Raw genomic sequence first — 25,353 nt, forward strand, 5'->3', positions numbered from 1 at the left:
AAAATGATAATATTGAAATAATAATGATCCTCCTACCACTACTACTACTAATAATAATAATAGTAACACGAATAATAGTAATAGTAATAATACTACTACTAACAGGCCTAATGATAATAGTGATAGTGATAATAATAATGATAATGATAATACAATAAAAGGTTGATGACAAGCCCTCATCGTCTTCTACCTGAAACGATATCATCAGTGGGATCACACTCTTCTTGCCTTTGATGGACAATTATGAGAGACACACACAAAAAGTAGTGTCAAAATGCCTCCCCCTTCTTATTTTCAGTAAGCGATTTGTGACTTGACAAACACCAGCTCCTGTTCGCGTTAATAGACTTTCAAATTGCACGTATTACCAAGGGCATTCGCCCTTAGAGTACGACCATCCTACATGTTAGGGCTATAACGTTCGCATTCCACGATAGTTCCCCTGGTATGAATAATATCATGCCATCAGAATCACTGTCTTAAGTTAAATTCACACTGCTGTGGATGAGAAACTTTTTGTAGCATTTTCCTGATGATTTCCCACAGTGCTTCGAGATCACTCCGGCCCCATACTTTCTGGCTGTACAAGGCAACATAAGAATTAGGCTACTTACGCAATATCTGAATATGCGCTATAGTGGCGACCCGATTTTTCCCTGCATCTACGCAATGTTCGTATGTTCACTAATAAAACCACCGCTTTGGAGAACTACAGTGTAACGTTATAAACAATCATAATGAGATAAAAGAGAAAAAAATGCCCATCGACGCATGGCAACATAAACTGAAAATGTGACTTATCTATCCATGACAATATTTTTGAGGGTCAATCAACATGATCAAAGTTTTGTTTTGTTTTGCTACTTTATCTTCATAGATCGAGATCGTTTCTCGTCTATTTATGGTGATATGGGTCATGACTTGCTTACCTCCACTAATCATGCTAGTCATCAAACTAGATGATGTTAATAATTATAGTTGAAGTAAATCCGTCACTTATTTTCAAACCGCATAAAACCTTTTGCCTGAGTGTATACAGCATTTGAAGATGAAATTGACATCAAGGCCGTAAAAGAAGGTGAAATAAATGAATTGGAAATAAAACAAGGAAAGCAAAAATAATGAGCCATTAGATATTCATCTACTGTCTCAATTTAAGTGATATTAGAGCATTTCAAGAGTGACCAACAACAAACATCAAATTGAACCTTACACGTACTTTTTTTGCCAGACCCGTCCTCGCATGCACGAAACGCCAACAACATTGCGCGTTTGCTTGTTTGTGAGTTTGTGTTTCCGCACACCGTAATAGTCGGGTACCTAAGGGGGGTCACCGTGCATCCCCCCCCCCCCCCCAGGACTCCTCGAAACTTACATTTTCAGGATCCTCATGACATACCAAAACATAATCAAGATGTTAACAGGAACGAAAAGTGGCTGTTCTAGGTGAAATTTAATGTATTCTATTGTTTTTTCATAATTTCTTATGTATTTCTTTGTTTTTCAACTTTTGTTTTTTCTTTGTTTTTCTATTGGAAATTGTCACTGACCACTTTTCTACCATAATTAGCACAAAACTAATCAATGAAAGTGATTAATTGTAAAAAACAATCAGGTTTTCATGACTTTCATGACAGAGCACCTGTTTTCCATAGGAAATGTACACAAAAGCACAAAATTGTGCCCGTTTTGGGACGACATTCCGTTACAAAAATGGGCGTGACTTCGCAAAAGTATGCGGGGAAGTTGCAAATTTGGTCTCGACAATTGCGTGAGACTTGAACAAAACAAAGTCAAGTAAGTTTTGAGGAGTCGGGGGGGGGGTGCACGGTGACCCCCCCCCCCCCCCCCCCCTTAGGTACCCTCCTATGTAGGCCCTACATGTAAGCACATATATATTACATACATACATAAGGACGGGGGGGGGGGGGGATCCGCCCCCTCGAAGTTTCGCGCTATAAATCTGTCGCGAGGCTTCTTGACTTTGTTTGGTCCGGGTTTCGGGTAAGCTACGCGGGCTTGTGGCGAGGAGGTAGTTTCCAGCACGTAGAGGATTTTCTGCGGGCGAACAAGAATGTTTGCAATTTTTGCACTTGTTTCTTACCTACTAGACGCGTGCTACTTAGCTTCTACTTGCGTGCATTCCGCGTGACCTGCGTAAGAGCTTTGAAATTGATCCGTTTTCTGTTACGAGCGACTTATGGGTTCTTACTCGGAATAAGTTTTGAGCATGCTCACGGCCTTGTCATACCGTATCTGGGGAAGTTTTGCGGCCTGACTTGCGGGGAATTAAATTTGCTACCCGGAGCTCTCCGCAGTTGGTCCGCACCTGACAGTACCTTGCGCATATCTCGCCTGTAGTTGCCCGGAGGTGCTCACGCAAGTCCGATTTAACCGCAGCCAAGTTTTGAGCATGACCAAAACTTTTTCCGGGTGAGTCGCGGGGATGCCCGGAGAGGTCCACGCAGAACGCCAGTAGGAGGCCCTTAGCGGCAGCACTTCGCAAGCAACTCCCACGCAGGTACTTCGCAGTCCCCGTATGCAGCCAAAGATAATGACATTCCGTGGGATTTTTGCCATTCCTGCAGAGGAATTCCTTCACTGAGTTGTCAGCCCCCACGCGACTGGTACAAAGGTCACACAGTATACCCGCAAGTAGAATTTAAGTAGGACGCGTCTAGCAAGTAAGACACATGCACTGACTTGCCAAAATCCTTGTTCTCCCTAAGAAATTTCCGGTATGCTGGAAAATCCCTACATGCAAGAAGCCTGCATAGCTTGCCCGGAAAGGTGTGACAGGGCCTAAACATGGTTGCAAGTAAAAAGATTTGCGTGCACACCTCCGGGTGACTACGGGTGAGATACGTGCTAGGTACTGTCATGTGCGGCTGATTCCGGGGACCTCCGGGTAGTAAAAATGGTTCTTTGCAAGTCGCACGCAAGGCTTGTCCGGAAAGGTGTGACACAGCCTTCAATGACAGAGGCTTACGATGATCATGTTTGTTTTCACTCTCTCTCTCCATCTCTCTCTCTCTCTCTCCCTCTCTCTTTCTCTTTCTCTATCTGTCCTTTCTCTCTCTAACCTTTCTCACACACACATTCTCACCCAAAATACTCCTTGTTTTCACATGTCTTCCCCTCAATATAACTTCTATCACTTTCAATGAAGTGGAAGAGGGAGGGGGGTGATACTAAATAAGTCTTTCTGCACCAACAGTAAAAGTCAGGACTTCGAAACAAAACAAAAAGGGAAAAAACAACATTTTGAGCTTCTTACAGGAGATGGCCGCGTCTCTTTCAAAATGTCACCATCGATTGTTAAACCAAACTATCACCGTGATGTGTTGTTTTATTCTATCTATACTTGTGAGGGGCATAAGCAATTCGCTGCATTTCATTTGACTTTGCGGCCACCGTGTAGGCTGCAGCGAGAGAACAGAGATGTAATTTTACCTATGCGAGTCCGGTTGTCTTACACCAAAAGAGTTCAAGTCACCTTTTAGCTTTAAAGGGAGAAACGGCAGTCTCATTTTGGTATTCCTGTTTATTAGGATGATTGTACAGTATCTATCTTGATAAATTTCTTTCATGTCCCTGACAATGACAAGCAATCGATTACATGGCATTTATACGTAGGTAGGTAGACAGTATTGAATTACACTATAATGCACCAAAACATTAATAATTCAAAGAAACGACAAATATCACTTTCTTATATCATCAAAACCTTCCTATCAACTTTAACTGCAAGAATCTAGCAGAATTTCACGAAGTTAATCAGTTAAATACGTGTTTGAGCTGCTGCCGCCTCTCTTCATGTTACAGGTGTAAAGCCATCACATTTACTAACTCATTTCAATAGAAATAAGGAAAACATCACCAACAAAAACCACGAGAGATTGAAGACATACTCTGCCAGCAGAATGAGGGGTGGGGTGTGTGGGATGGGATGAAGGGGAAAAATGGCATAGGCAAGATGGGTGTTCTTGTTCCTGAATATACTTCTAATGCTGTAAGGGAGTTTCTTCGCGTATATCGCGCCTCACAACGTACATCTACACCTAACACTAACTGTCTTGTGTGCCACATCCTTTCAGACAGCCAATGGCCAACTGTCAGGACAAGCAGCGCAATCGGAAGGAGAAAGAAAAACTCCAGTGTAGTAGAAAAATAATACTTAAAGATAACAAAAAATAACAGAGACTCAGACACACATCATAAAAGAAATGTTTTTGCCTCTAGGCGGCGTCGACAATGATGAATGACCAGCTGGGACGGGCGCCCTCACATCACACGCTTCGCCAAACTTCCTGTAAGCAAGCGAAGGATGGCGCAAAGGTCGTGTGGCGTGGGCACGAAGAACATTGCCCAAAGACGAACAAATCTGTATTTTACGGTTATCATGACTAAAACTAAAGACGAATATATTTTTGTCTTTTTTTTTTTTTGCAAAACCGCTCTGAAACATGACTGTCTCTTTTAATCACCTTTCCTGTTCCTTTAAGGCTGCCCGTCAAAATACCACTGTCACTATCGATATACGATGGATGACTTTTTTTCCCCTACGCATTTAATGGGGGCTATAAAAGCATCGCTTACCTTCAGACACTTTTATGCCTTTGCCATTTTGATCTAGGTATGCACAGCTTTATATAGAGACTTGTCCAAGGGTTGTTTGTGAAACAGCCAGTTAGGAATTGTGCAAAATCTCCTTAAGCTATACAGACATTTTAACTCAGAATGTATCATAACAAAAGAAGTGGCCTGATGACGGATGTGCTATTTCGTTTTCCCGCAGACTCCGCCGAACGTTCATGAATTATTGCGTGCTCGCTTTCTTCTGATACTGCGATACATGTCATAGAATATTTTTTTTAGAAGTTAAAAAACTCAACAACAATAACAACACGATGTGAAAAAGAAATCCAGAAGAGAGAAGTGTCAAACCGGCGACTGTGGGCACGTCAAGGAAACACCTGCAACACCAGCGCGTGTCTCCTTTCTGACGAATTGTTCCCACGTGAGATATTGGGTTAATTATGCACACATAGTTCCGTTCTGTAGCGTGCTTTAATCCCAGGAGGTATTGATCACTGTAATCTACTGCAGATGTTAACGTGTCGCAATCCCGGGTCCCGCCTCTGCCCGCAGGCCGCGGGTTATCAGGTCAATCAAACCTAGATGCCAAGATATATCAATCGTGATTAAGAGATCAACAACAACCTTTATCAGCTTCACGTTAAGACCAGCCACAACATGGATGCGATCCTTGTTTTTCTTTCTTACGTCCGTTTTCATTTCATTCATTTATTTCAGTGTAAAATGGTTGTGCGAGCTAGTGTTGTCTCTTTTTCTGTAGTGTGCCGTTCTTCATGCGCTTTCTTCATCATTTGTATTTTCTCAAATCATGCCTCGAATTTTGAGACGACGTGAACAACAAACTAGTGTCTTCTATTACAGTTACTCTAAAGACAGTATCAAGGAAATTGCATAAAAACAGGTGAGACAGGTAAGATTGAGGCAGAATTACATTGACTGGTGAGGAAAGCAAAACAATTGATATTTACTGCGTTTTCATCGATTAAGAGAACACTACATAAGACATTGAAGGCTCTCATACGTTCCACAGAATAAGTTGGTAAAAGAGACACGTTTCATGCTAATCGAGTCAATGCAGTTTATGTATGCTCCGTGCGTATACGTACACGTACCTGAATGCACGTACATGTATACTATGGTAAATCGAGTGTTGGGCTATTGATTTTTACATGCCTTGGAAATTGTAGCATAGTCTGTTGTTTAACGTCTCGTTTGCAGTACAGAAGAGACCAATATGACTGTCTGAACAGCCCGTGACTGCAAACATACTTGGAAATGTGTTTTTGATTGTGATTACAAATTCTTTCAAGTCTGACGCCCCGCAGAATCGGATAATATTCGATATTGACCTCATGGATCTCTGCACTCTGTGTTTAACTGCCTAAGATTATGTATGGATTGTTTGAATTGAGCGGCAAATTATCTTCAAGTGGTTCCGCATCAGTTTTAGACGGAAAACGCGAGGAATCTTCAACAGCGACATAAACGGTGCTCCTTTTCAACGGGTCTGGACTGTTTCTCAGTCACAAAAATATTCACGATTTTACGGAAAGAATCTATCTTGTTATTACTTCTGCCCTTGCTACCTACGCTGGGTCGTCAGTGAGGTGTGGCAAATGTTATATTCAAAGCCCTTCCAAAGGCCCACTGATTTATGCACCCTGAATCATGATTCACTTTTGCAAATGTCTCGATTTTCCGCCAGGTCTTGATTGCCGAGCGAGGTGAGCAGGAGACAAGATGAGACGATATCATGAGAGCATCCATGTTTCATGTTCACGACCAATCCTGTCCGCAGTAAGTCGCGTGGAAAATTTCCCTTCCATGCACCTTTTCTGTTCTTTTTTCTTGATGAAAGGGGGGGGGGGGGAGATAAATCTTTGGGATCGAATGGGGTGGGAATAGATTGGATACTCGCATCATGCTTTCTCTCTTAGGGCGCACCTGCGGAATGTTCTCACTTGAGACGTAGGGGAAATACAAGACGTCAGCCATAAATTTGTCGAAATGTCATGCAACACTCACGAGACAGTGCCGTATGTTTCTCACGGATAAGAAACATCACCAGTTTATAGGAGCATCTATCGCCCTCTCAAGGACCATTCACATTCTGATATTTCAATTCACTAATTGTTTACTTTGAATGACAAAACCTTAGAATAAATGATATAATCGGTCGTCAAATAAACATACAAATGTTATTGTATAAAATGAAGTTTATGCATTCTAAACTGTATCATGTTAGATTTAAGAGAAATTAAAACTGCTTTGTTGCTTCACCTTTTCTGTGCCAGGAACTTTGGATAGTATGTACAACGCCGAAAGGCTTTTCAAGGCAATTCTCGAACTAAATACGTAATATTTTTGCGCCCAGTTTGGTTATACTTAATACGGACCTCGTAACGTTCCAGTTCATTTATTTACAGCAGCATGGCACGGAACATTCAAATTGCCGCTTTTAGTGATATTGTCTGGAGTATCCTCATTCCGATGAAGTATGTGTCACGGTGAAAGAGATATAAGCACATGGAGAGGAGAAAAGAAAAGGAAAATACGAATGAGGCAGGTGGAATGAGGAGACAAAAGGGAAAAGACTGTGTGCGTGCATACAAAATGTTGTTTGTACAGGAGAGAAATACATATACATTGAGAGAAGGAGAAATATAGGAAGAGAGAGGTGGTGGGTCAAAGAGGGAACAGAAAAGTGAGGTCGTTTTCTGTCTATCGATGCATGCATGTTTACCGTGGGTTGGCGGTTTTTTTTTTGTTGTTGTTTTTTTGTTGTTTTTTTTTGGTTTGTTTTTTTTGGTTTTTTGTTGTTGTTGTTTTTTTTTTTTGGGGGGGGGGGGGGGGGAGTGCCGTCCCAGGCATTTTGATTCAATCCCACGCGGGGGCTTTCCAGTATGACGTTACGGGCATACATGCAAGTTTATGCTATCAGCAAGGCCGTCTCTCTTCCCCAGCCTCTGTGGAACGGAAAAGCGTCAGTCGTCGGGGAGCGCAAAGCATGCACGGTTGACCAACGGACAGGGGGAATATTGATTCCTCTCCCGCAAGCACCGTTTCCGTTCTGTATGATTAGACCTCTCGCTGGGATAATTTGCCCCGGTCGATTTTGAAAGAAAACTTGAGATATTCTGAGCTTTCCAGAGTCCATGCAATATTTTTTTTATATCTTTATTTTTTATTTGTTTTTGTTTGTTTTTGTTGTGTTTTTTTTTTTTTTTTTTTTGTCTTGGGTTGTTATTCGACATGACGTGATTCACAGGGTAACCTGCATCATAGCAATTCTGCTTTTCTTCTTTGGTATGTGTCACTATGTATCACCTCATGTACTGTGACAATGAGTTATAATCAGTGAAAGGCAAGCATATTCTAAAAAATGTAACAGCCGCATGGATGCACATTACGATTGCATTATATATCTTTATACGATGAAATGACGCGATTTGTGTCCTTTAATACGTCTACCTTACTTTCATTGGATTCCACTGACTGCTTTCGGTTCGCCGTTATCATTTTATAAAAAAAAAAAATAACAAGGAGAAAAGACATGAGAGACGGAATTAAATCTTGATAAGATGAAGACAAAGCATAGACAGTATAGAATGCTATAGGATAGGAAATACACCTGTCAAACCTATTATATACTTCTTATTCTATCATCCCCATAAACCGAGTTACTTCAACCTTTCTTCACGTTCTTCCCCATCACACATTACTTCTGGAGAGAATATTGCCCCAATTGTGAATGATTTCACACGACGTGCAATGTCTTGTATTTTAATTCAATTCAATTCATTTATACTTTATTTCTATACATACAAAACAAAGAGTGCATTTGTCAATTCAAATTGTTAAAACAATTTGGAAGAAGTACAAATAATGAAGTGTATACACAAAATATATGTATCGAATATGATCCAAACGAGAAATCAACGCAAACTTTGCAATGGTAACAAAAACATATCATCGCTGGGGCGACAAGACCTTGTATCTGTGATAAAAATGTCAAATGTTCAGGAGAGAAAAAAAAAAAAAAACAAAACAACACAAAAAAACAACAACACAAAACCATGGCAGCCAACGCATAATATCAAATGGGAGAGCCTTTCATTTGACATACCATGGTGGCTTCATTTTTTGGGTAAGACAGCTGAATTTGGACAGGACATCACTTATCTGATTATCTGACCATTAATCCAAAAAAGTCATTTTCATCAAAATTTCAGATATGAGGTCTTGTCGCCCCAGCGACGATATACAGCGATGGAAAAGATGGAAAAGAGTGATCAACTGAATAGCGGAGATGCTTTGTTTTCCCCTTCAAAGCACTTGACAAAAAAAAAAACCAACCCGAAACACAGAACGAACGTGACCTTCGTCAGCAGTAGAAGATTGTGACGTACGGGAAAGTTATCTTTTTAAGGCAATCTTTTCTCTCCATTCGAACTGCAGCGTAAATAATGCTGACCTCAGAGAGATCAAGTAGAATCACAGAAATAAACATCTTCATATATCTCCCCTGAATGACAAGATGCATTTTCTTTAAAAAGAAAAGAAAATCACAGGTACATTTACAAGTTCTTTATTCGGAATAACCTTCGGAATAGCTAACTTTCGGAATAACGCCACAAATGTTCGAATTTATTTATTTATTTATTTGTTTATTCATTCATTCTGTTTTATTTTTTATATTTTTAGTTTTAGCCCTTTCAGTTAAAAAAATGATTTACAAAGGTAACCAGCACAAAAAACATTAAAAAATATATACAAAGTTACATGTAAAAGTACAGTAAATCAAAAAAGAAGAAGAAAAGAAACACCACACATGGCTTACAAACTCAATATTAATAGAAGAAAAAGTATGTATACCTGTAATTTATCATTATATATATTATACATATTTGATAAATTACAGGCAAAACATATTTCACAAAAAGGCTCGGAAAACATTTTCCACCATTTGCAACCTAATACATATAAAGGGCCTATTATGATACCCGTCCGGCTATTAAACAAATATACTGCCCAGTCAAACCCTTTTCATTTTCGGATTAACGAACATCAAGGTAGAGGGAATGTATGTGTTTCGGAATAACGAACCGTCAGAGTAACGAACCTTATTGTCATTTTCGGATTAAAAAACTTCCGGAATGACGAACATCGCCAAACAACAATATTGTTGTTGTTACTGTTCTGTAATGAATAAACCTGTACATTGAAGGATTTGATTTTGTAATTTGACTGAGAAATGTAGGCGCCTAATCACCTTCCATGTCCTTCCACTTCGAAAACGCACTTAATGATTATTAGGGATGGAAACGGAATCAGCTGTGCGACAGAAGTATGATATATCAATTCGGTTTCACAAATAGAGAATCCATCAGAGAGGCAAATCCGACGTCTTCAATAAAACCTGGAAATAGATTAAATGCACCAAAATAGCATTTATATGATTTTCTCATACGAAAACAAATGGAAAACTCCCTGAATTAAGGCGGTATCTATGCATAATTTCGCTGTATTTTATCTTAGTGACGTAAATACGTGTAATAGTATTGTGCGAGGTAAGTATATACATTTTTTTTTTACACCCACGAGCTGTCTATGCCTGGGAGCGATGAACAAAATAAATTCATTTGTGTATCAATATTGGCGAGACCCTTACTGTCTGAATATTAAGCATACATATTTAGAACGCAATAATTATGACCATAACGAAAGGAAATGACTTTAATAGTTTCAACCCTTTCATGACAGGATTATGATACAGCTAACATTGCAACAACAACAAAATGTTCGAAAAAAAATTAACAGAGTCATAGTGATAAAAATGGAATCAAACTGACAGTCATTACAACACTTCCTTGGTACAGAATTCGTATTCTCGCTCAACATGACTGCAAAAACAACATTCTTCTTTTGCAAATAATCCCACAGGGGGGGGGGGGGAATCGAAAATAACAGCTTGCGGTGCGGCACTTGGGGGAAATCAGAACATGAGAACATTTGCTGTCGACTGTAGCTACATCTTAGTCTGATGTTAGCGTTTGACCATTACAAGTGGAGCCATCAAATTAAATCATATACCTTCGTGTGCCTTCCGAACTTTCACGGTCATGAAGTTCTACGACGTGTCTGGGGACGATGTCGACGTCATCTTGCCACGAAAACCTTTTCTTTTTTGTTTTTGTTTGTTTGTTTGTTTTTTCCTGGTTATTCTTGTTTCGGCTCCCGTGGCCATGCACACATTCTTCGAGTTCTATCATTTAATCAGTTATGCCGCGGGGCCACTTTACGATGTGCCCAGACTTATTAAGGTAAAATTGTGGTTGCTTTGATAATACGTGTGTCACATCTGTAAATAATGTCTCATATATAGACCTGTGTTTGGAAAATATTTTTTAAAAAATATAATCTTGGATTATACGGACGTTTCAACGTGTTTCATGCTTAGTCCCATGTGTTCATTTTGTGTTTTCTCAATTCTTATTTGTGTATGGTGTTTGCCCTCCAACCCTCCCCATTTAATAGTTTTCCCCCACTAATTCCTCTAATGGGGTTGTGCGTTGGGCAATTACGCCGAAATGATTAAAGTATTAAAGACCCTGAAGCATGCTAGGAAATACTGGATTTCATTCCCTACATCCAACTAATATTTTCTTTGAGTATAATGTTTCCTTCGTTTCATTTCAGGATCTTTCGCTAAATGGTGCGTACCTGAGAAATCCGTTTTATTTGTACTTTTTAGTCCTTAAGGATAGATGATGGGAGGCCAATTAACCCATTGTGTGCTACGAGTGCTAATTGGCACACGATTGGCACAAGAAACGTGAAGAGAATGCAAGTTGATTTGTATGTTGTCTGTTCATAAAGAGCTACATATCTAAAATATCATTATGCACATCGAAAAGGTTGGATGGTTATTTTCCGTCAAATCACCGGGCAAAGTTCCCCTATTCCAGCTCCTAGCTATCGCTCTTTTGACGCTTTACGTCTGTAATAATAAATGAGGGAAGCTTGCTGTCGTCAAAGGCAATATGAATGAAATCAATACCACTCCTATACCACCCAACTCGTGACAGAAGTTGGTGGAAAGTGACGAGTGGTTGTACCCCCCCCCCAAGAAAAATGAAAAGGAAAGACGGTAATATCCGCAGGTGTCTTCAATTGCTCTTCACCACGTGTCACCTGACACGATATTTGCGACACATTTCGGCGTCTATGAGCTGATCTATCTCTTCCCCACAGATCTGATTACTCGAGATATATTATTCGAATTTGACGAGTTCGGTGTTATTATATGATGAGCAAAAAAAAAAAACAATAATTGTCAGTTGAAATCATATACTGTACACCGGTGAGCGTATATCCATGTTCGCAGTCTTTCTAGCTCTTAACCTATTGATTTCTTCTTTTGGGGAGACTGAAATAATAAGTATTTAGGAACTGCAAACCTTTGATAGAGGTGTTATCTCACCATATCTTTCACCATATTATTTGCGAGAAACCTATGAATGATAAGTGAATTGGGTGAGATCTGCCGTTATATGATTGACACCGAATAAATTTGATTTCGTAACAGTTAATCTTTTTGTGGTTTGTGGCAATGTATCTGTTTCCTTTTATTCCTATAATATAGTTAATATCTAACGAAATCTATTCTTAAACGTAATATATCATTCCCCATTGAAACTTTCACAGATTTATTTCTCTCAGTTTTATGCATCCTCCAAGGGAATGTGTAATCCTGCTGTTTCTCCACCTGGCAGGTATGAATAATACGTAACCGGAAAATGGACATAGACTTCTTTTTTTATATCCTGTGAACTTTGACCCTATGACGGGCGGAATGATAGCAGTAATGATGATGGTGATAGAATGCACGTCATATCAATTCAGATAATGATGATGAATATAACGACAGCAACTATTTCAGTTTCAGTAATCTTCCTCACCAATGATTATCGGTATTATTTAGCGCCACTAATCACAACGATATGATAGGGACAATGACAATGATGATGATGTTCTATAGCAAAACCTTCCAAAGAAAGCAGTGGAACGAAGGCCAAGGCAAAAATCCTGCGAAACTGAACAAAAAGTTAACTAAAAGCGTGACACGAAACTAAACTACCATGGTGCCCCACGAGCATATACGTGTATAGGGGATGTTAAGTCGTCCTGATGGGGGTCATGGGATAGTTGCGCCACTTGCAGCGTGTTTACTCGCACACGAAATGTCAACAAAGTTATTCTTTCTCGAAGGAAACATTTTCTCCTTGACTCCACAGTATTGACGTCAAAGGCATCATGTGTGTGTGTTTTCTTTCTTTTTTTTTCTTTTTTTTTTGGGGGGGGGACATTTTCTATTCCGCGAGAAAGGAAGTCGAAATACCTTCAGGCGAGTCTCACACTGCATCATGTTGGATGACAGGCCGACATTTAAACAGAGGTCATGACTTTCTTCAAAGTTCGTCCTAGTTTGGGTAAGATAAGCTACTGTTTTTTTTTCTCTATTTCTAAACGACGGCTTTGTTTCATAGTAGTTTTTATACCTTCAGCTAAAAACTCTAGACATTGACTTTTCGCTGCTGCACTGGGGTTAAGTGACAGCATCTGTCTTTACCGTAGGGGATGATGTGAATTGAGTCTTGAATTCTCGTTACCTACAACTTTGCTTTTCAGATCTTTTCAAAAGCTACACACTTCTCCTCCGAGATGCAGGGCAGGAAATTGTCGATAAGTCATCGACGTCCTAGCCGGCTGGTAACAAGCAACGTCTCTCTTTCTTTCTTTCTTTCTTTTTTCGCCTTGTGCTTTTATGTACCCCCAAAACAAACAGATTAGCCGGACCGCGAAACGAGGAACCGGGTGAATTTCGTGCAAATTAAGGCAATGAGATGATAATTGCTGCTCAGGTTGTCATGGAAGCGACCAAAGTGTGTGCTGCAAACGGACAATAGGCCGTGATAGAAGAGGTCTTTAAAACAAACTTCCCTCCACCGCACCTCTCACCCCCCCCCCCTTAGAAACTAAACTCACAAAGGGGAACGGAAGAAAGGAAAGAAAAAGAAACGAAAATGATCACGAGACATCCGGTAAAGTGCAAAGAAACGCATAATTTGCAATAGAAATGCACCCAACATGGTGTGGAAAAAGAGGGATGCATTTAGATAGCATTCCAGAGTGTTATCTATGATCAACGTGGATTCAGTGAAAATGGCATTTCAAATCTCTCGAGCCTTTGCCATTTTTATGGCATAACCGCGAGGATATACGTTGTAGTTGGAATTTGTGCATCATATATAAAAGACTGATTAAAAGTTTATTTCTAATATCCTATCTATCATATATATTTTTTCTTTTGCTTTTAGATGCGATTTGCAGGAGTGAGCGACCACAATGTACGAGGCGTGCGTCATTGGCAACCATGGCGGGTGACACGGTGTGACAGGTAGTTCCCTCCGGCTTTCCCGTCTCTGCTTTTCCCAGTCTTCCGCTGATTGCATAAACGCAGCTCACGCCAGTGTCGTGCTGCTGCATTCGTCTCCGTTAATTTTTTGTACTTGAGGCGCTGGAAGAAGGAGGACAGGGAAAAGGACTGAAGGACCGAAGGACGGAAGGAAGGAAGGAAGGAAGGAAAGAGGAAAGGAAATAGACAGTGAACCGAAGGAGCAATGCTCAACCTGGGAGCTGTACTTTTGTTTGGTAATGTTTGGTGGATTTTTTTTTATGTTCTTCTTCTACTTCTCCAGGTGAGGCATGCTCAGCGTTTCGGCTGATGTTTCGCTCTGAGCGGGAGAGTGCGTCACGTCATTACAATTCTCCCTCTTAGGTTCATACTCCTTCATTCACGAAGTTAAAGACTTTCCTCGAGATATTTGCAGGTAAGTAAGAGGGGGGGGGGGCACCGTGATATGAGATGGCCACCGCCACCATGAGCAAGCATTGCTACACATCATTAATATAGCATGAGGGACAGCCAACCTCAAGGCAGCCTATATCACCCGCGACCCTGCCGAACCGAACCGATGGGGACTGCACTCGACGAAGATACCTAAAAAGGAAGTCAATTAACTAATTTGGCAACTAGCTTTGGGCAGGCACCATTTAATTTAGGTTAATATACAACACGAGGAATCCCAGTCCCCGAACCAACTGACTTACCGGTCAGGAGAAAAATCGCCCGCCAGGGTATTCTCCCGTCGCTTCATATGCTGATGTGTTTTTCAGCAGAAAGGATAAGTGTTGTGATACACTACACACATTTGCTCATAAGTATTATGTGTGTGTGTGTGTGTGTGTGTGTGCACAGAATATTTTGATTATACTTTTCATATTTTGCCGCTGAATATTGGTATCTATATTCATTTATTTTATACATTTCCCGCTCGTTCAGTCCCGAGTAGTCCTTGAGGTATGCTGGTTGCGGACTGTCTGTACGAGATCTACATGCACTTATAATAATCCTGAACATCATCCTATCCGTTAGGAGAGGCAGCATTTCGATCGGCCTCATCGCGACCTTGTATGCAGAGAAATAGGCGTAATAAAAAATATTAGAACTATCAAGGAAATGGTTTAGAACAATGCCCTTAAACAGGCGTTGGCGTACTTAAGCATTTAAATTCTCGGTTTGATTCTACGATGAATAGCCTTTCACCTTCTATGGGTAACATGGATTTCCTTCAGCAATTTTAACTAAACTTTACACCTACAGACATAGACAGAATACACTCTCATAAATAACTATCGATCTACTTGTATATGTAACTGTCTTATATATGCATTTCGATTTGGCTCTTTACCCTATAATGTGGACTCCCGCCATCTTCCCTACGTTTGATCTTTGTTCCTAGATTCTACACACACACACACACACACACACACACACACACACACACATATATATATATATATATATATATATATATATATATATATATGTAAGACCCAAAATTGTGTCTATCTCCCCACTCCTCACTTCCCCACTGTAGATGTCCTTGCAGTGCATTATAACGCATGACGCACTGATTTATTTGGAAAGTGGTCAGTCCCCACTGACCCATTCCACCCACATCTAAGTGCCCCTTTGTTTTAGATTTCTGCCTAAACACTTGACCAGCACATTCCACTGTGCTGACGACCACTACAACAGAGTAGTGAGTTCATTCATAAAATCTCATGACCAAATATGGTATAAGAAATTTCCCTTCCCAAATTTGGATTGCCCTTCTTAGAAATATTCAGCATATGTATTAATAAATAATAATCTCCCCTTTCATTTTATGCAAAGTGTTAATAATAATGTATTCACAAGTTTTAGTATAACCATAACCATACCTGTAAAACCATACTCTTGGTTCTTGTTCAGCCAAACTTATACTGGTTCGGCCAGACCTCTTGCCACCCGGCAGAGGGTTATATCCGTGATACACTCCAGCCCCGATTGGGAGCATACCAGGGAGTGCCAAGTGTTCATATATTATACTGAGGTTGTACTTCACCAAAGTTCCTGTATTACGACAAATAATAAAAGTATACATTCTGGCTGAACTGTACTTTCCTTCGCGTCTCTTCGTCATCATTATCATTGTGTCATCGTAAAGTCTACTGAACGGTTATACGTTTATAGTAACACTCAGTTATACAAGTGTTACAAGTGGTGACTTCGCATTATTGTCATCGTCGTGATCCTAATACTTTGGTATACCCCAGTGACACTCGCCTACAAGTCCACGCTTACCACAATCAAACATAAAAACATTAGAGTGTTACAAATATATATATATTTATATTTATATATTATATATATATATAATAATACACACACATACACATATACATATATACACGAATCAATATAGCATGCTATATATTCATCTGGGAATTAAACACTCAAATACAGGAAGATACACTTTACGATTTAAATAAGTTTATTTACAATATATCAAATGTTCATTTTCTAACAGTGACTAGGAAAGGGAAAATCATCAATCGCATGGAGACAGTGAGTCAAAAACGTTTACAATCTACGTTCGGTCACTTGCCATATAGTTAGCCAAATTAACTTTGAGTTAATGACACATATGCCTATTACGCTGACGGCAAACGCAGGAGAAGGGGATGTTTTGCATCACCTATTTGTCGTTCATGATCTCGAATTATACCTCTTGTTTTCATGACTGCCATTTTGGAGCTGAGGATAAAGACTAGTTTACAGACGAAAAACCCAAACGTCTTGAGTTTAGGCTAGGCAAGATGCTGACAAACTTTTGTAACTGACAGCCATCAAACCGCAATCAACGGCATCGTAATTATGGTGATTGATGCATCACCACAAACTGTTGAATGCATTCGACAGGCAACTTTGCGGACAATATGCTCTCACCGGGCTGAATTATGCTCAGATGGAGAGATGACAGACAGACAGACACCTTGAATTCACGTAACTGGTTTTGTTGTCTTTGTGTGTGTGTCTGTGTGTGTGTGTGGCTAAGGTTACATATTTCAGCTTAGTGTTTAGACTACAAGTATCTTGTGTCTCGTACTCGTTGTATACGACCCCTAAATATCAACGATGATCATGCGATCTTGTGCAACACTCAAGCTATAGAGATTTACTTATCTCCACTTTTTTTTGCGCAAAACATATAAATGGTAATCTTTCTGAGGATAATTTGCAAAACTGACATAGAGCATGCAATGTTGTACACACTCTGCCTTATATGCTGTCAATAGAATGATTCATATACGCTTGCGTAATCCAAATTGATCCTTTATTGGGTGTATAATTATATGTATATTTCATGTATATGTATGTTTACATATATATATATATATATATATATATATATATAAAGAAATAAACTGGTATTGCATTTTTTTTTGTCAATAAACAATGAGTTTATTCGACTCAAATTTTCAGCGGCCTCCGCCTTCTTCAGGAGTCTTGTTATATATACATATATATATATATATATATATATATATACATACATATATATATGATATGCATAATATTACATATATTATAATATAAGTATACAATATTCAATTCTCATATGTATTCAAGTACATAGGCCTACATATAAAATATCCTACGCTTTACATAGAAAAGTATTTTAAGCATTTCAAGGTGCGTGCTTGAATCTAATCATTTTTCTTTGCTCTAGATTACGTACGTACACTTTCATAACTCGCTGAAGGCTAGCCCACATTTAGGCTGGGGAAACGGTGTGTGAAAACCACACGCACGCCCGCACGCACGCACGCACATACACACAAGCACAACCACAGACACACACAAACACACACACATACACACACAAACACAAATATTATGTTGAAATCTACAGAAACCACACGAAAATTTAAACAACAATGTAAGAAATAAAATCTATGACGGAAAATAAATCATTTGGTTTTTGGGATATTAACAATTCGGCACTGCATTGTATTACACGTGCTATGCTTGTGAGATATGAAATTTATGCTGGTAAAATAAAAGGAATAATTCCTCGTTTTAATTTATAAAGATAACATAACAGAGTGTTATGATAAGGAAATAAATATTGCAAGAAATAATCCTAAGCTGCAAGTATTTCAGAAAAAAAAATGGTGTCTGTTTAGACACTTGTTCTCTTGATATGTATGATAATGATTGTCTGAGTCACGATATTTCATTGCTTGTTTTTCAAAGTGCTTTGTTTGAAATAATATGATGTACTATGTGTTTAGATGAATATGTTTGATGTAGAATAATAAATATCCCAGTGGAAAAAATAACTCTCCTCTCTTATGGCAATGTATATTGACGCCAAACATCTCAAGTAAGTTCTTTAATAGTCCACTTCAATCTTCCTCCCCCCCCCCCCCCTCACTTCTCTCCCTGTCTCTTTCTATTTCTGCCTTTTTATCTTTTAATTTCCATCTTGTCTAAGAAAACAGCCTTGCTCGTCTCGCGTAATTCAGAAAAGCGGGCAGGCTTGCCCGCAGGAGAGAATTAGATCTCTTCCTCCTCGCTCTGGTATTAAGGGATAAATTGCTGGAAAGAAATATGGGTGCGAAATTTCAAATGACTGCAAGGGATGCCACGTGATTTTTAACCATGGGTTTAGATAATCTCTTTTTACTGCGACGACAGGCACTTTGTATTCTTAGTACGGTGCTGCTCTAGCTGTGCTGCTCCAAGAAACCTATCGATCAAATGAGTTGATTACGTATAGCAATTGTATAAACCAAACCGGATTTAAGTCCACCTCCATTTTATTCTTGCTTACCTTCATAAAACAAGTAACACACGCACGCACACAAACACACAAATGCATGCTTTTAAACCGATGTCTGCAAATGGTAATTGGCATTCAGCGAAGTGCCTTAAAATATCAATACTGCAATTCACTTGTATTGTTTTAGTTTGTTTTCGTTTTAGTGGGGGGGGGGGGGGGGTTGTCTTCGTCAGACTGAAATAATTGCGTGGGTTTAACGCGTGTGAACACCAGATGTCTGGCACTAATGCGTCGTTTATCTGCCTAAACCTCTTCACTATAAAGTCGTCCTTCTCATCCAGCACGTGGTCCTATCTAAAATCTCACTAATTTGTCACTTTCTCCACTAATGATTTAAAGTAGTGTTTAACAGAGGCGGACTGCGAGTAATTATAAGTGTTCGTGACGAAGAGTTGTTTAGCTGTCCCTTACATGAATAGATGATGGTCATGGTCGTTGTATACAAAGCTTGGTAGTTTACTCCTTTCATTAATGTGATATGCTCGGCCTTCGTCAATTTGCACGCAACATCAGAGATAGAAGAAATAATGCAGCCTCCCCTAATACATACACAGATTTGTGGAGAGAGAGAGAGAGAGAGAGAGGGGGGGGGGGGTAGAGAAAAGGTTTTTTATACTTGAATCAGTGATGGACCTTCCCTATGAAATGCATTAATACGGCGGACATAGCATTCACCAGTCGAGGTAATAACGTGCAGTGCTGGGGATGCAAACCTGTGTCCCTCACTGATGGCTAAAAGAAAAAAAAAAGAATGATATTTTCCTTGGTAACTTCATTACAAACTGTGGAAGGAATCTATAGAGGAGATGGCGTAAAACAAAATGCGTTTGGTATTCCAATGAAATATTACATAAAGAGGAAATCCACCCCAAAAAAATAAACTATAACAGAGAGAGAAAAAAAATTCCCTACAGAATGTTGCAAATATGACAAAAATCGTTCAAGAAATGAGGAAGATATGACATTTTGAAAACTCACATTTGAGAAAACATTCCTTGACCAGTCCTTATGAATATTCTAATGAACAAGTTGATGATGCCATGTAATCACAATTTTTCATGTATGGTATACATTTGAAATTCGGGAAAGTTCTTATTTCTAGCTTATCAACAAGCAAATGCATTTTCTCATACCAAAATGTATCAGAGTTTGTTCTTATTAATTTTGGGTGGTTTTAAGTAAAGTTTTAAACTCACACAACTGAAATATGATATTTTTGTAATTTCTGTATTTTACAGAGATGACTAGGAAATTGTGAAGACATGTCATTTTCAGAAAATGTCTTAGAATGTCATAACTTCCTGATATCTTTTCCGATTTTGATCATTTTTGCACTGTTCTGAAGGGACTCTTTCTCTCTTTTTGTGAAATTAATAAAATTTTGGAGTGGATTTCTTCTAGTCGTTCTTCGTTTTATTCTTAATATGTAGCCTATCAATACCATCTTAATCATAGAACATATATATGATCAGACACAGGTGATTAAAGAATAATTATACAACACACACACACACACACACACACACACACACACATACACACAACCACACACATACACATGCACAGCAAGGTGACAAATATCCTTACTGAAGTATCGACGTGTATCGTATAGCATTCTTGTGCATAAGTGGCATCATCCATTATGCAAACCCAAAACCGAAATGCTGAAAAGCTGGAAACAAACGTGATGTTCCTCCGACATCGCCAATTCAAACACGCGCGATGCATTGACGCGCCGCGTCGTGAAGACGTGACGGAAGACACAGAACCATACTAGAGCGTATTTAGTTTCCGTGCAGAAAATCTCGTGGAACAAGAGAGATCAGCAGAATGCCCACGCCGTTCGTTCGCAGTTTTTCGGAAGTGCACGATGTAGGATGACGGATGTGCATGCCAAAGCACTGAGCACTTCGTGCGCGTGCTCTTGCACAAACTTAGCCACTACACGAGCTCACAGGACTGTGGCCGTTACTTCACAACGACGTCGTTCCGGAACTTGACGAGTCTGAGAATCCTGATGTTACGAGACACATCGTCCTCTCGGGAGGATTTTTGAGGTGGCCGCTATAGACAGGTGGCCGCTAAGGCAGGTTTGACTGTATTGAAATGCGCTGAGTTAATGCAGGTCAATGAAAAAGCTTTTAAGTATACTATAGTATATAGTATACTATAAGTATAAGTATACTATAAGTATAAGTATAAGTATACTATAAGTATACTATAAGTATACTATAAGTATAAGTATAAGTATACTATAAGTATATAAGTATACTATATTTTATAAGTGCTGTCTGGGGCAAATTATTTGTATAGGGCCCCATTTCTCTCTCTCTCTCTTCTTTCGATCTTTAAAATAACAACAACAAAAACTATAGTATATAGATACGAGGTCCATAGATGACATAGAAATCATTCATTTGCGTACACTAGTAATCTGATCTTTCGTTTTTGATTATGAATCTCAGCGTATTGTAGTCACTAACGACTGTGCAGATCGATTATTGAATTATAAGAGCATACAGATTCTAGTCGTTTCATTAGCTGTGACTGGAATGTGCAGAGATAGAGGAGATGGAACCAAATTCCCAGGTGGCAGTGCGTGTAAACTAGACACCAATGCCGAAATGATAGCCACATCACTATCGATTATTCCCCTAATACATAAAAACAAACATACTCTCACAGCTGCTAGAGTTTGAAGCGCAGTTCTAACACATTGTAATAAGAATTAGTCAAAACGGATTCAGATTCGAGCGTTAGTATACCGCAGCACAATAATTATTGCGTCAACTATAGTGCTATCAATGAAGGGGACAATTGCAACATGAACACAAACAGTCAGGTAAAAAGTAAAGGGGATAGATTCGAATTCAACGAGACTCTCAATTGTGGTGAAATCCAATCTAGCTCAGACTCCCTCATAATCGCATGGGTATGACGTCAACTATAGTTAATACATGTAGCCCTACATACAACACCGACACAAAATGTTTATTGCAAGAGTTTATCGGGGCCTAAACGTTTGTTGTAATGAAACGAGTGACTGGAAAGAGGTCGGCGTTTTCAACCCAATCTCACGTGTGATTTCCAGACATAACGTGATTTTTTTTTTTTTCAGTGACGTAGTAGATTCCACATCCCCGGGGATCACTGGTTCACTGCTGAACAACATGTCACGGTGGATGACGTCAAATGAGCAATACCTCCGACCACGCCCCCTTCTCCCCTGCCCATTTTCTCCAACCTTCAATTACAAGCAGGGAGGTATTAGAAAATGAAAAGATACAACAATAATTTTCTCTTTCGTACCCATGCTCCGTGCCGCGGAGAAGTTACGCAGATGTTAATAAAATACTTTGACAGAAGACAGCATTTCTGTTTAAGTATACATCATTCCTCAATCACAATAAACAGAAGTTCGCAGTCCTTTTCAATTCTTTCGGCAGAAATTATTCAGTGTGTAGAGAACAGGTCAGAAAGTACAAAAGAAATCAGTTGTTGTTGTTTTTTAAAGAAAATGCACTTCTTTTAATGTAAAACGATATTGAACGCGCAGAAACACGCAGTAGCCAATTACTTACTCAGAAAGAGTTCACATTCAGGTACTAAACCTGGTGAACAAAATTATGCACAAATGCCGGCAAGATGGGTATTAAAATTTTAACTTTTTATGCGACACTTAATATTCGTTTTCTTTTCAGTTCTCCGATATTCATGGTATTGCGATAACAAGAATATTTGAAGAAAATCAGTGAAAATCAGTTCTAAAGGATTTCACATCTTACAAATCTTAAATTTGTTAAAATAAAAAACCTGTCTTTTGTCTCTATATTAAAACTTTTATGAATGAGTGAATTGGAGCATGGAACATCAAAGCCAGTGAAACGATATGCATTCAGTTGTCATGCTATGGAACCTACGCATAAATTTTCACAAATTGGGATAAGATTCCACTCCTTCTCGAACACCTTCGTGATTGCAACTGACGCGATGTGCAATTGCAATTGGCATATTTAGGTTAGTTCCCGGTTACAATCATCCTAGTAACAGATGCGCGCAGAGCATTTCCAGAGCACAAAAAGCCCCCGGAAGTATCGTTAACACCCACAAGCAATACGTCACGCGTGCAAATATCGAACACACGGAAACATCAATTTTGAGTTGTGTGTAATTCGTCACCGTTAAATAAACAATGCATCATTACGTACTACAGTCGCCACAGAAAAAACAATTTCGTCAGGTACAACAAACAAACAATGAAATTGTCCAGAATACAACGTGGTTAATAGCCCATATCGATCTTGGGAAAAGTAAGGGAGAGCTTGGGGCATACCCTGGATACGCCCAGGGGTTGTTGCGAGACGGGTTGCGAGAATTCGTGTTACGCAGGTACGCATAAATTTGAATAACTATAAGAATATTGTCTGATGAAAAGGTCAGATTACATATGGACTGGACTTCCGGGTATTTCTGCTATGGTAACCTAGTAGCGTGCAGTTCAAATCAGCTGTTCTTCCTGACTGTATTCCAATACGAGGAATCTATTTGCAGGTATTAGTTATTGTAACATCGAGTAGTTATACGAGTTTGTCAAGACATGATTTGCCCAATCGATACTATTCCCTTATGATGTCACAAGCGCTGCGCACAAACGAGTTATCGATGGTAGTGCCAGGGTTAATATCACGATAAGGGAATTGGAAGCGGATGATGTATAAAACAAGAGTGCAAAAGAAAATACAGACATTCAAAGATCCAAGCCTATTACGAACAACGTATCTTCTATCAGAACGGCTCTGCCCGAGTCTCTCTCTCTATCCTCTCGCCAAGGAGTTTGCTCTCACCTTATGAAGCAATGTACAACATCGTATAGGTCGCTGGTGAAGACACCATTGATATTGTCAATAAACTGATTGGCATGTTAAAGATAATAAAAAGTTTTGGTACCTCAAAAGTTTCCTTGAATTTCCTTGTCTTAGTTTGTGTTTCAGGTTAAAGTACCTTTCATGTAACTAACACTGTGAAACTTACTCGCCCCAAAGTGCTCTCATGTCTTAGTAATCATGCAATTAACTGCAACCAGCAGCCCCATACGCATAGCGACCAGCAGTCCCATACGCATAGCGTAATTGGGCTTCGAATTGTAGCATTCAGGATCATGACAGATTTAGTATCGCAGGATAAATGTCAACCTAAAATCTCAAAAATTCTTCAATTTGAAGACTTACCAATGAAGGTGAAGTATTGAAAACAGGCTTCGGGCAACGTTTGGTTCTGCCTATAGTCCCTTTCTGTTCGAATTGATGATTGAATGTGACTCGGCCGAGAGGACCTTGGGAGAGCTACATACACTGAATACTGCAGCCAGTGCATGCGAACACATCACATGCGCCCAAATTTCAAATCCATCAACGGATAAGATGTTTGTGTGCGCATGCGCTGGCCGTAGTAGTCAGTGTATGTAGCTCTCCCATGGTCCTCTCGACCGAGTCACATTCAGTCATCAATTCAAAAAGAAAGGGACTATTGGCAGAACCAAACGTTGTTCGAAGCCCGTTTTCAATACTTCAACTTAATTGGTAAGTCTTCAAATCGAAGAAATTTTTGGATTTTAAGTTGACATTTACCCGCGATACTAATTCTGTCATGATCCTGAATGCTACAATGCGAAGCCCCATTGCACTATGCGTATGGGGCTGCTGGTCGCAGTTAGCTATACGTACAATGGGCTACACGCTGCTGGTCGCAGTCAGTGGTTTCGTACAATATTTATCGACGCTGTACGGCGACGGCTCTGGTACGAAACCATTATTGCATGATTACTAAGACATGAGAGCACTTTGGGGCGAGTAATTCTCACAGACAACGTACTTTAACGTGAAACACAAACCAAGACAAGGAAATTCAGGGAAACTTTTGAGGTACCAAAACTTTTTATTATCTTTAATGCCTTGATGTCACCAAATGACGTGTGGCGGATGCCAGACCGACGCCACTGGTTGCATCGGTGGTTGAATCAGTGTTATGCTTACCTCGTGCTTTTGGTAGTAAGCATTTTACGGAGGTTGCAGTTTTAACAGATAGTGCACTTTTACCACTATGTATTGGTTAGTGATATTCTAACTGCGTTGTGTGTGTGTGTGTATGTGTGTGTGTTGAATCAGGCTACTTCTGCCTCCGCGTGCAGCTTACGGTAAACGTCATCGATCAGTGTGGATTTCACTCTGTCTATTATACTTATATAATTATATATAGGCCTACACTTGCGTAAAATTAATATACATAACATATTGTCGTTTTATGCATCTAGATAATAGATTATTCAATGACGCAGGGAGTGGTCGGACATGCCTCCAGGCCCAGACACCTCGTAATCCTATGTCTTTATGAGACTGTAACAGGGAGCGAATAGACTAGACGAAAACATTCAGCCACCTCGGCTCACAATAAAGTCTTG

Source organism: Diadema antillarum, unplaced genomic scaffold (assembly GCF_040938485.1).
Source record: "Diadema antillarum isolate AM-2024a unplaced genomic scaffold, OU_Dant_1.0 seq00002365_RagTag, whole genome shotgun sequence".
Classification (NCBI taxonomy): Eukaryota; Metazoa; Echinodermata; class Echinoidea; order Diadematoida; family Diadematidae; genus Diadema; species Diadema antillarum.